Genomic DNA, 10,910 nt, shown 5'->3' with positions numbered 1-10,910 from the left:
GAACAAAAGTTTTTCCAATATTGTTAAATTAAATGGATAGTCATCATTTACTCACCTTCAAGTTGTTCCAAACCGGTATCAATTTCTTTGCTCTGCTGTACACAAAGGAAGATATTTGGAAGGATGTTTGTAACCGAGCAGATCATAGATCATATTTTTTTTCCCCCTACTATGGCAGTCAATGGGGGGCGAGATCTGCTTGGTTACAAACATTCTTTCAAATATTTTTCTTTGTGTACAGCAGAGCAAAGAAATGTATACAGGTTTGGAACAACTTGAGGGTGAGTAAATGATAACAGAATTTTCATTTTTGGGTGAACTATCCCTTTAAGCCGTTTTTTATGACAAACTAATTACTACGTTGTTGTTGTTGTTTTTTTCTTCTTTTCAAGATTTTCTTTTTTTTACTATAATATCGAGTCAACAATGTTATTATTGTTAACTAAACTATTAAAAATCGTAAAAAAAAAATCGTAAATTTTAATATGGAATATTTAAGCCGTGTGTGCGAATTGCATTTTTACGTTTTGTTTAAATAAATTAATCAACACATTACACCTTTAAAAGAGAGTTTGTGAAATCTATGTTGTGTTCTGTATTTTTCTACAGCTTAAAGCAGATCATGCTGATCCCAAACCCACAGGAAGACGGCTGAGCTGGGCCAAGCTTTCCGAAAGCAGGAGCCAACGACAGACAGCAACAGGTGCAGCGCAGGGCTGTTTTTACATTACTGACTTGGAAGTCTCTAGAGATATGTGCTCCAACATGGATTGATTTACCGATACTGTCAACTCCTATATTTCATTCTCCCCAAGAAAGCAGTCATCACATTCGAAAACGATCAGGTTCTCCAGAGACCTGAGGGAGCTTGAGAGAAACATGGAGTGATTCAAGCGGTCAAGGCTAAGCTAAACCAGGCCAGAGTGTCAGCCAAGAGGGATTACATGGGGCAGCTGGAGAGGGACGTTTTACATCAATAACACAAGGGCACTTTGGGTCATCAACTACAAGCTCAGGAGTCACAAAGTCGCCCCTTCTCACAACTTAGGAACCAGCCAAACCAGTTTTACAATCACTTTGAAAACCAATGACCCTTTTGTATCCTTTCCTTGCCCCATCACCACACGATTAACCTTCCCTCCAAAACTGGAGGACACCTCCCTCAGGCTGGTGATGGAAGACGATACGCATCAGAAACTTCTGTCTCCATGACAACTTCATACAAACATTTTCAAAGCAAATCATATGCAGGCTATATGGAAACCCATTCCTTCAGAATAAAAAAGTAAATTACTATATATATATATATATATATATATATATATATATATATATATATATATATATATATATATATATGATGTTTTTCATTACTAGTATATTAAAAGTAATAAGAATTTACTGAAAATCATCATTGATAATGTGAATTATAAACACTCAAACGTGAAAATCTGGGTTGCATTACAGTAATTACAGTTTGGGATTAAATGTGCTCAAATTGTCATAAAAATAATGTCAAGATGCTAAACAAATACTAAAAAATAATTAAATGGTTCTATTCAACTGAAATTTATGTACAAAAAGATGGATCCACATTCATCTTACAACAGGAACAAATTTCATGAAAGGTTTGCAAAAATGGGTGAAGCATATGTGTATTTTTAATATCACAAAAGTAAGTTTCCTCCTAAAACAGCAGAGAAGGTAATGTCAGTGGTCTGACAGGAGGTTAATTCAAGGTTAACTGCAGGTGGCTGCTGGGTTCTTATCGTTTCTCAGGAAGAACATCACCTTTGCCAGACTTCTCAAAACAAGACGCGTGAGAGACAGGGTGATTTTTGTTTTTGTACCAGTCAATGTTTATGAGGTTAGAATTGTTGCATTACCCCATATAAATAGACTAAGATTCAGAAATATTCATATTCAAAGATTCATTTGTGAATAGCTTTCTGTACATTTGTGAATCACTTCCTGTGCATTTGTAGATCCATGCATTTGTCACACTTCTAGAGTCAAGACGTTCAGACAAATCCACAAATAAGTGGACTCTACTCACCGTCTACTTAAGCCAATCAGATAACAGTCATTTGTGCTGACCAATCATTGCACTCTCTCAAACAAACAATCACAATTTGCTTTAGAATCAGGTTGGTCTTGCCCTGATATAACTTTGCTCATTCATCTGCATTGGCTCAAATTGAAAGCATAAGGCCCATGAAATTGGTACAGATGTAATCATGTAACAAAATTAAGGTTGAACCACTGTAGTCACATTGACTATTTTAACTTTGACTTTAGTACCATCGAAAATATATTAATTTGTGTTCTGAAGAAGAACAAAGGACTTACAGGTTTGGAACGACATGAGGATGAGTAATTAAAAATAAAGTGAAGTGACTTGTGGCCAAGTATGGTGACCCATACTCGGAATTTGTGCTCTGCATTTAACCCATCCAAGTGCACCCACATAGCAGTGAACACACACCCGAAGCAGTGGGCAGCCATTGCTGCGGCGCCCGGGGAGCAGTTGGGGGTACGGTGCCTTGCTCAAGGGTCTCACCTCAGTCGTGCACTCTTAGAAGAAAAGGTTCTATATAGAACCAAAAAAGGTTCTATCAGGCGCTACGTATATGGAACCCCTAAAAGGTTCTATATAGAACCCTTTTTAAGGGTTTAATCAAAAGAACCCTTTAGGGTTCTTTATTGCCAGAAAAAAAGGTTCTATATAGAACCTTTTAGGGGTTCATTTTATTGATTTAGTTTTTAATTTATTTTAATTAAATTTTATGAATTAACCTGCTTATATAGTTACTTTATCACTAGAAAAACTTAAATACCCATAGGCATAACACATCAACATAATATGTAATCATTTAAGACATTTTTATTAGCATTTACAATGACACAAACAACATAAAACACACTGCAATTCATAGAGCAATAGTTAGAAGAGTTAACATAAATAAATGTTTCTTAAAAAATGAACTAAAAGACTAGCTAGTAGAATTGTTTTTAAATTCATAAGCGTTAAATGATAATTTAACATTCAGATAAGCATTTAAACAATAAAAACAAATGACCCATGGTAAATTCAGTACTGAGAAGGGCTAAATAGTGCTGAATGAAAGAAACTGGCTTTTGGATGCTCCATACTGAACAAAAAGTAGACAGCCAACAGGTACTTTTGACATCCTGTGTTTTCAATCAGGTTCACGTCCATTTTGATGCAGACTCTCTTTGCGTTCAGGGGGCTTGACATCCTAAGATGGAGATGCAAGTCAGAAAAACATTTATTAGACTTATGGAGTGTACAGTACAACAGAAAACAGAAAGTAATCTCTCACAATTACATCTTAAAACTTACGTGAATCATAGAGGAGTGTGTTATTTTCATCTTATTGAAGTAATGCTGCACTCCAGAGTCCATCCCTGCAGTGAGAGTGCAAACAGAAATATTAATTTATTATTATTAATTATTGCATTAAACATGGAAAATAGAAAAACAACTATAAGCCACTTCATAAGTTTCCCAAAGTTGGTACTGTGAGTAAAAATGTACTTTTTTGTGTCATTGGTTTGCAGTTGAAGGTATTTTCTTCATCTTCATTTCATAATGCATCTTCAAGAACCAAATACAGTGTTTACCATAAATTAGGCCTTCAATTAATTCAGAAAAAAGTTTGCTATAACTGCAAACACCAAATACTCACAGCTATATCCACAGAACAAACATCCTCATCACCTCCTCTTTGTTCTTCGGGTTTCTCTTGCGGTCTGGCTGTGATCACGTGATTTAACTGCTCCTGAAACATCGTTTCAAGCGTTTTCTAGGTCCAATACAATCTACAGTACAAAGAAAAGTGTATTAGGATATAACATGAACTCTAGCCCCAATTATTGATCAGTCCACAACCGTTTTAACAGAGATTTTAGGAATTCATGTAAGAAATGAGAAATGACAAACCTCCTGGCGGAGAATAGCGCAGGCCCGGCCGGACAGCACCGTAAACCACATTTCTTTTTTTTGCTTCTTGAAAAAAAACATGTAAGATGTGTAAATATATCAAGGATTTAGGCAAATGTAATTAAAATAACGTAAGAGATATTAATTTTCTCACTTACCAATTTAATCGTCGTCCTCTCGAGCGCTGAGCTCAAACGGACGTCCGTAACGGTTGAAGTTTAAAATGCTGCGTTCACGCGCATTCTAATTACTCGCGCGCGCGCGGCTGAAATCCAACACTGCGCTTGCAGACAGTACAGAACTGATCAGCGCATACACATGCAAGTTATTTGCTGTTTTTGTCGAACATCGTTTAATGGATCTTTTTGGAGGGTTGGGTTATAAGAATTGACTTTCAGAATCAAAGTAATTCCTACAGGATTTTATTTTACCAGCAGATGGCAGAGTTCTGCCCCTAGCGCCTAGATCCAGAAACAACGTAGGCTATATTTAATTTAGATTTTTTTTTTCCATTACAGGATAATGCAGCAATTATTTTTTCTGATAAACCTATTAAACTTGAAAATGTATATAAGTTTGTTTTCTTCAGAATGAAAGGCGTGCCTAAGTAAAATTTAAGTAAAAACACAAATATAATGTTCAATAGTGTAATCATTTAAATAAATGTATATAAAGCACATTTAGCCCAAATAACCCTTTGTGCCAAAAGGGTTCTTTCTCCTTATATAGAACCTTTTAGGCAGAAAGGGTTCTATAAAGTTGGTTAAAGAACCCTAGGGTTCTATATAGAACCCCAAAGAACCTTTTTTTCTAAGAGTGTGGTATTGAGAGTGGGGAGAGCGCTGGATATTCACTCCCCTCACCGACAATCCCTGCCGGACCTGAGACTCGAACCCATGACCTTTGGGTTACAAGTCCGACTCTCTATACATTAGGCCACGACTGCCCCAAAAGACAGAAATTTCATTTGTGGGTTAACTAACACTTTAAGGGCATCCTATATAATATTAATCAACAATAGCCACTGTCACGTCTGTTCACATACTTTCTGTTCTCCATGTCACAGCCACGAAGGATCTTCTGCTAGCTATTCTGCCAGATCTGCCTTCATCTCATCCACTGACTCCGCCCTGGTTGTCCCCAAATCCGTTGACTTTACCATGGCCACCTGATACTTCATGGTCTCGAAAGTCCAGACCTTCCAACGTTTTATGGTCCACGCCATGATCGAGACCCTCTTACTCTTAATGGGCCTGGCTCTCCATCCCATCCACCCTTTAGTAGTGTTGTCAAAAATATTGACTTCGATACTAAGTCGGTACTTAAATTAAAAAAAAAATATGACGCTTTGAGTGCTGCCGAGCGGATTCGTAAACACCTCTGACAGATACACACGTGAGCTGATAGACGCCTGCTTTCAAACGCTCCTGCTTTCAAGTTCAAATTCAAACACTTCTGTGCACTTCCAAACGCTCCCGTGCGTTGATCATTGTAGACAATCACAGACATATCTGATGAGCACGTGAACACAAAGGCCAATCAGGAGGCTTTTACGAATCCGCAAAACAGCGCTCAAAGCGTCGCATTTTTTAAATTTCAGTACCGACTTGGTATCGCAGTCAGTACTTTTGACAACACTGCCCGTTAGAGCATCTGAGGAGTATATGTTATGTATGTTTTTGGATTTTCACTGTAAATGAACTGCACTTGAGTTCTCTGCGCTATTGTCTTCATCTGCTCGTGTCAGCTCTGTTACAGATGCAACAATAATGTGATATTACAACCTTGACCTGCACAGACAATGAAACTATGTGCTAGTCACAAAGTGTAACATTGTGAATATGTTGTTGCCTTAACAAGCTACGCAGTCATAAATGCCACAAATTAACCTCATAAATATGAAATGACAAAATATTGGCTAAATCTTAAAGACATTTTCGCCAAAAGACATGACTAAAACATTGAATTTGACCTCTGTGGATCAGTTCTCTTAGCTTGCCCATTTGCGTCTTTAACATGCGTTTGATTCTTAAGCTATCTCCAACCTATTTTCAAGGGAGAACAAGTCATAATATCAACAGAATGTTTAAACCAGATACAAAAATTTGTTTCTTTTCTTTCAAAATGTTTCACAATACTTCACTCAGTTTAGCACTAGCGTTGGCTGAAAGCACTTAGTAGCATTTTTCACCCTGATTCACAATGCATGCACAATGAACACATGCACACTTAGACGCTATTCTTCACACAGCGATGCAGTTAATGGATCTCTTGATAATAGCATCTGCAGCATGCATTAGCCGTCTCCTTTTTCAATATCTCACTGATAAAATTGTTTCCTCGATAAAGCAGATAGGATTTTTCTGAAACTACAACACAAATGCTGAGACGGAAGTGACATTTGAGCTAGAGGCAATGAGCCTGTAACGTTTTAGCAGCATGTTCAGATACAAAGTCCTAAATGACCTACATACTGGAAGTATGCTACACACAAAAAAAATAAACATCTATTATTCATAAAGCAGAGACTCCCTTAAAATGGGAATTGGGGTATAAACTGAGTGCAGCACAACCAAAAACCATCCGTATGCAAAAATGCTCATGTTTTGCTGATGTTTATATATTCCTAATGGAAACATTTGTACAGATACAGACAAGATATAGCATATTTGTACAGATACTTTTTTTTTTTCCAATGTTAAAATACTTTTCTGGGGAGACATCTATTACTATGTTTTCCATGTTTCCCTTAAGTGTAAACACTGTGCCGCCATCAAAACATTGCTGTTTGTTTGAACATCCTGACCTGCTCGACAACAGTAACACTGGTTCAACCAATTAAGTGAGTTTATTTTTACAGTCCTTTTAGTGCCAGTAGCACAGGAATAATACACTTAACCTTTATGCCATGCTTTACGATCATTTAGCCAGCGGGTGAACTTGCATTCAGTTATTAGTGACAGTAGATCAGCGCCGTTGCATTTCAAAATGTGTAATGTTAATATTGAGTCTCCATCAGCTGTCACTTAGTAGTTATACTAAGTAGCCTAACAATATTAACTAGAATATTTACATAATTGCTTACTTTATATAATTTGCATAATAATTTAACTTAAAAAAGCAAATTAGTCAATTTCTTTCACTGTATAAATTGTTAATAAATAATAGAAGAAGAAGAAGAGATGAATAATTGAACATCAAATACTAGAGCAGCACAATTCTGGATAAATTGAGAATCACAATTTTTTTTTTTTTTTTTTTAAATAGATCATGATTCTCCCACGATTCTGAATAGACAACTAAATAAAATAACTAAATTTACTAGAGGTTCTGACAAAATGTTAATTGCTACAGTTTATTTAAAACACTTAAAGGGTTAGTTCACACAAAAATGAAAATTCTGTCATTTATTACTCACCCTCATGCCGTTCCACACCTTTGTTAATATTCAGAACGCAAATTAAGATATTTCTGTTGAAATCAGATGGCTCCGTGAGGCCTGCATAGGGAGCAATGACATTTCCTCTCTCAAGATCCATAAAGGTACTAAAAACATATTTAAATCAGTTCATGTGAGTACAGTGGTTCAATATTAATATTATAAAGTGACAAGAATATTTTTGGTGCGCCAAAAAGAAAATAATAACAACTTATATAGTGATGGCCGATTTCAAAACACTGCTTCAGGAAGCTTCGGAGCGTTATGAATCAGTGTGTCGAATCAGTGGTTCGGAGCGCCAAAGTCACGTGATTTCAGCAGTTTGATACGCGATCTGAATCATGATTCGACACAGAAGAATCATAACGCTCCGAAGCTTCCTGAATCAGTGTTTTGAAATCGGCCATCACTATATAAGTCGTTATTTTGTTTTTTTGGCGCACCAAAAATATTCTTGTCGCTTTATAATATTAATATTGAACCACTGTACTCACATGAACTGATTTAAATATGTTTTTAGTACATTAATGGATCTTGAGAGAGGAAATGTCATTGCTGGCTATGCAGGCCTCACTGAGCCATCAGATTTCAACAAAAATATCTTAATTTGTGTTCCGAAGATTAACGAAGGTCTTACGGGTGTGGAACGGCATGAGGGTGAGTAATAAATTACATTATTTTCATTTTTGGGTGAACTAACCCTTTAATTCATTTGAATTAATTATGAAAAAACAGTTTTAATAAATGATTCAATGACTCATAAAGTCTTTACTTGTTTCATTACTGGATGAATCTGTGATTTTGAACAAATCTCTGAAACGAATGATTCAATAACAAATACATTTTTAACAGTCATTTGTCACCACCTGGTAGCGTAATGATGTAATTAATATAATCATTATTTGAAGCATCAAGTTACTTTCAAAAGGTGATTTACTCTATTTTGATCACTTCCGTAGACACAGTGTTTGTATCCGAAGATTCCGAACTATAAACTTTTCTCCCAGTATTTCTGTGATAACTTAAATTATTGTAAAACAGAAATAATGACACTGTGTAGTTGAAATACTGTTTGCAAAGTGGTTTCATACTAATTCATGACAACTGCTCTCTCTGGCTCAGCGACATGCGCCAACACAGATCTGAATGTTCACAATCTTTTAACGATTAATCATCCAGCTGTATCGAATACGCTGTTCATTTAATAGCTGAAATATTTGGACATTCAACACTTACGTAAAGATTGTTGCGAATACATGTTAGGTAAGTTCAGAAGCTTAGTGTAGCCTATAAGTCAAGCTATCAGGCTAGGTATGCTAATTAAAACTGCGATCACATTAAAAAAATATATATATATCAAGTACTGATAATTAGTTAATGTAATTGTATCAAAAGAGTACCGGACAGAAAGTGTTGTGTAACTTTACAGTTGTACAGAAGAATGGAAGTCCAACAATATTTACTGTTTTCACATAGCCATATTGAGCCCGATCACACGAAAATGCGTATCAATAGTACGAATGTGTAATCTCGTAGAATATATGCCAAAATGAGTTTTTCGCGTGCATATGATACGCACTTTATGGCGTATTATACATACGAAGCCCCCTCAGACAAACAGAAGTGCTAATAATCATTCAGGTATCATACGATCACAGAAATCGCCACGATTGTTTCACGATGGCAATCTTTCGTCTGGGACAGCCAAAAATCGTGCAGTGTATCCCGGGCTTACGAGTCAACAGGTGTCATGATCGTACAGTCTACACGCATGTCGTGCCCAATTTCAAACCATGTCGCACAGTGTGATTTAATGATCTTAAAGGACTGCAAAAATCGTGCAGTGTATCCCGGGGTGACCTTGTCAGACGCATTATTCGAGGTGCCCGGGTCTCAATGGCTCATTTGAAAACATGTTTGTTGATAAATTTCCCCTCTAGGCTGTCCTTGAAGGCGTTTTTCTTTGCTTTTCAGCCAGAGCGAACGATGTAGCACATCTCTGAGGGGGTGTATAATACTCTGGACCGCGCGCGTAAACTGCAGAAGAGTGAACGCGACTGTGCACAAATGCCATTAAAATAAACTCTCCACCTAAAATACTGGCTGCTCCACTCGGCCAGTCCTGGGACAGCAGGAGGAATATTGCATTCCGATTCCCAAAGCGAACCTGGGAATTGCTGTTTTTTGAATTTGTCATTCATTTCTGCATAATGAGATACCGGATGCGTGCAACGTCCTGGGCGTTTACTTAAAAATAAAACAATAATAATAATTAAACTATAAATACTAATAATAATAATAATAATAATAATAATAATAATAATAAATAGGGCTGTCAATTCAAATGTTTTAATGTGATTATCCATTTTAAAAACTTATGATTTTTCAGTGCAGCCCACTTACAGGAAGAATAAATAATAGCTAATAAAATGCAAAATATAACAATATAATAAGTAACAATATGTTATAATTAATAAAAATGTTTATGCACTTATAGATCTAATACATATACTGATGACAAAACAAGCCTTCTATAGTAACACTGCAATACAAGAAAATCATTTCTATCTCCCTAGAGCCCAGTATTGAATCAACAGTGGTTTTAGTATGAATCTCATGAATAATTATGAATCCTTAATTATCATGACTTTGACAGAAAGAGCATGTTATGTCATGCATGCCGAACAATATAGGTTACACGGTGGTGGAACAGAAATGTGTTTTATATAAGAGATAAAGCCAATCACTGAGTTCAGCACATTCTGTACCACAGAGTTCACAACCGAAGAGCGCTAGTGCTCTCTGCCGGTGACAGTGAGTACAGCGTCATAGGGAAATGAGTAGGCCAACACAAAAAAAGTGAAACCAGTGGCATAAACAGGTGATTTGCCACGACATTTATTACATTATTTGCCTTTCATTTTGCCTCTAGCCTTTTGATGAACTATACTCAACTCACTGGATTCAACAATATGCTAATGCATAATTGTGACAGTAGCCGAGTTTACACAAGCTAGAGAAATGCTAGCTTGCTGAGGGAACAAAAATGACTTAGTGATTAACATTGGTTATAATATTTAGACTTCAATGAATTTTATTCTAATCATATATATATAAATCACAATGATATTACGCACATTTGGTGACACCTTACATTAACGTTCATTTGTGTAGTTTTATGAATTTCTGTGTTACTTGTGAAAAGCTATAAATAACATAACATATTTTAAAATATAGAAAGGCTATGTTGCAGAGGCTTGTCTGAACTAGTTTTTATTTATTATGTTAAGCATTCTTCCCATCAATGAAATAAACAGCAGGATCCCACTGTGATAACTATTTATTATTATGATTATTATGATTATACGTGTAACACAACCACTGTAATGAAAGGTGATTTATAATTACCGACTGTGCTGATCCATGTTTTAGGGCATTGATTTTTTTTATTATTATTATTTATTTTTTTTTTTTTACTTCAAAGACACTGGCCCTTTAAGAGAAACA

At 36.0% G+C, this 10,910-nt stretch overlaps 1 long non-coding RNA gene across 1 annotated transcript; it reads right to left on the bottom strand.

Moving 5' to 3' along the window:
- Positions 1–2,866: 2,866 nt before the first annotated feature.
- On the bottom strand, positions 2,867–3,553 carry LOC125262848. Its single transcript, XR_007183634.1, has 2 exons — positions 3,365–3,553; positions 2,867–3,260 (listed from the first exon to the last, which is right to left on the bottom strand). It is a non-coding gene; the product is annotated as an uncharacterized LOC125262848 (long non-coding RNA).
- Positions 3,554–10,910: the final 7,357 nt, after the last annotated feature.

Source organism: Megalobrama amblycephala, linkage group LG2 (genome assembly GCF_018812025.1).
Source record: "Megalobrama amblycephala isolate DHTTF-2021 linkage group LG2, ASM1881202v1, whole genome shotgun sequence".
Classification (NCBI taxonomy): Eukaryota; Metazoa; Chordata; class Actinopteri; order Cypriniformes; family Xenocyprididae; genus Megalobrama; species Megalobrama amblycephala.
The sequence above is the reverse complement of the archived record's forward strand: the minus strand, read 5'-3'. Positions and strand labels throughout refer to the sequence as shown.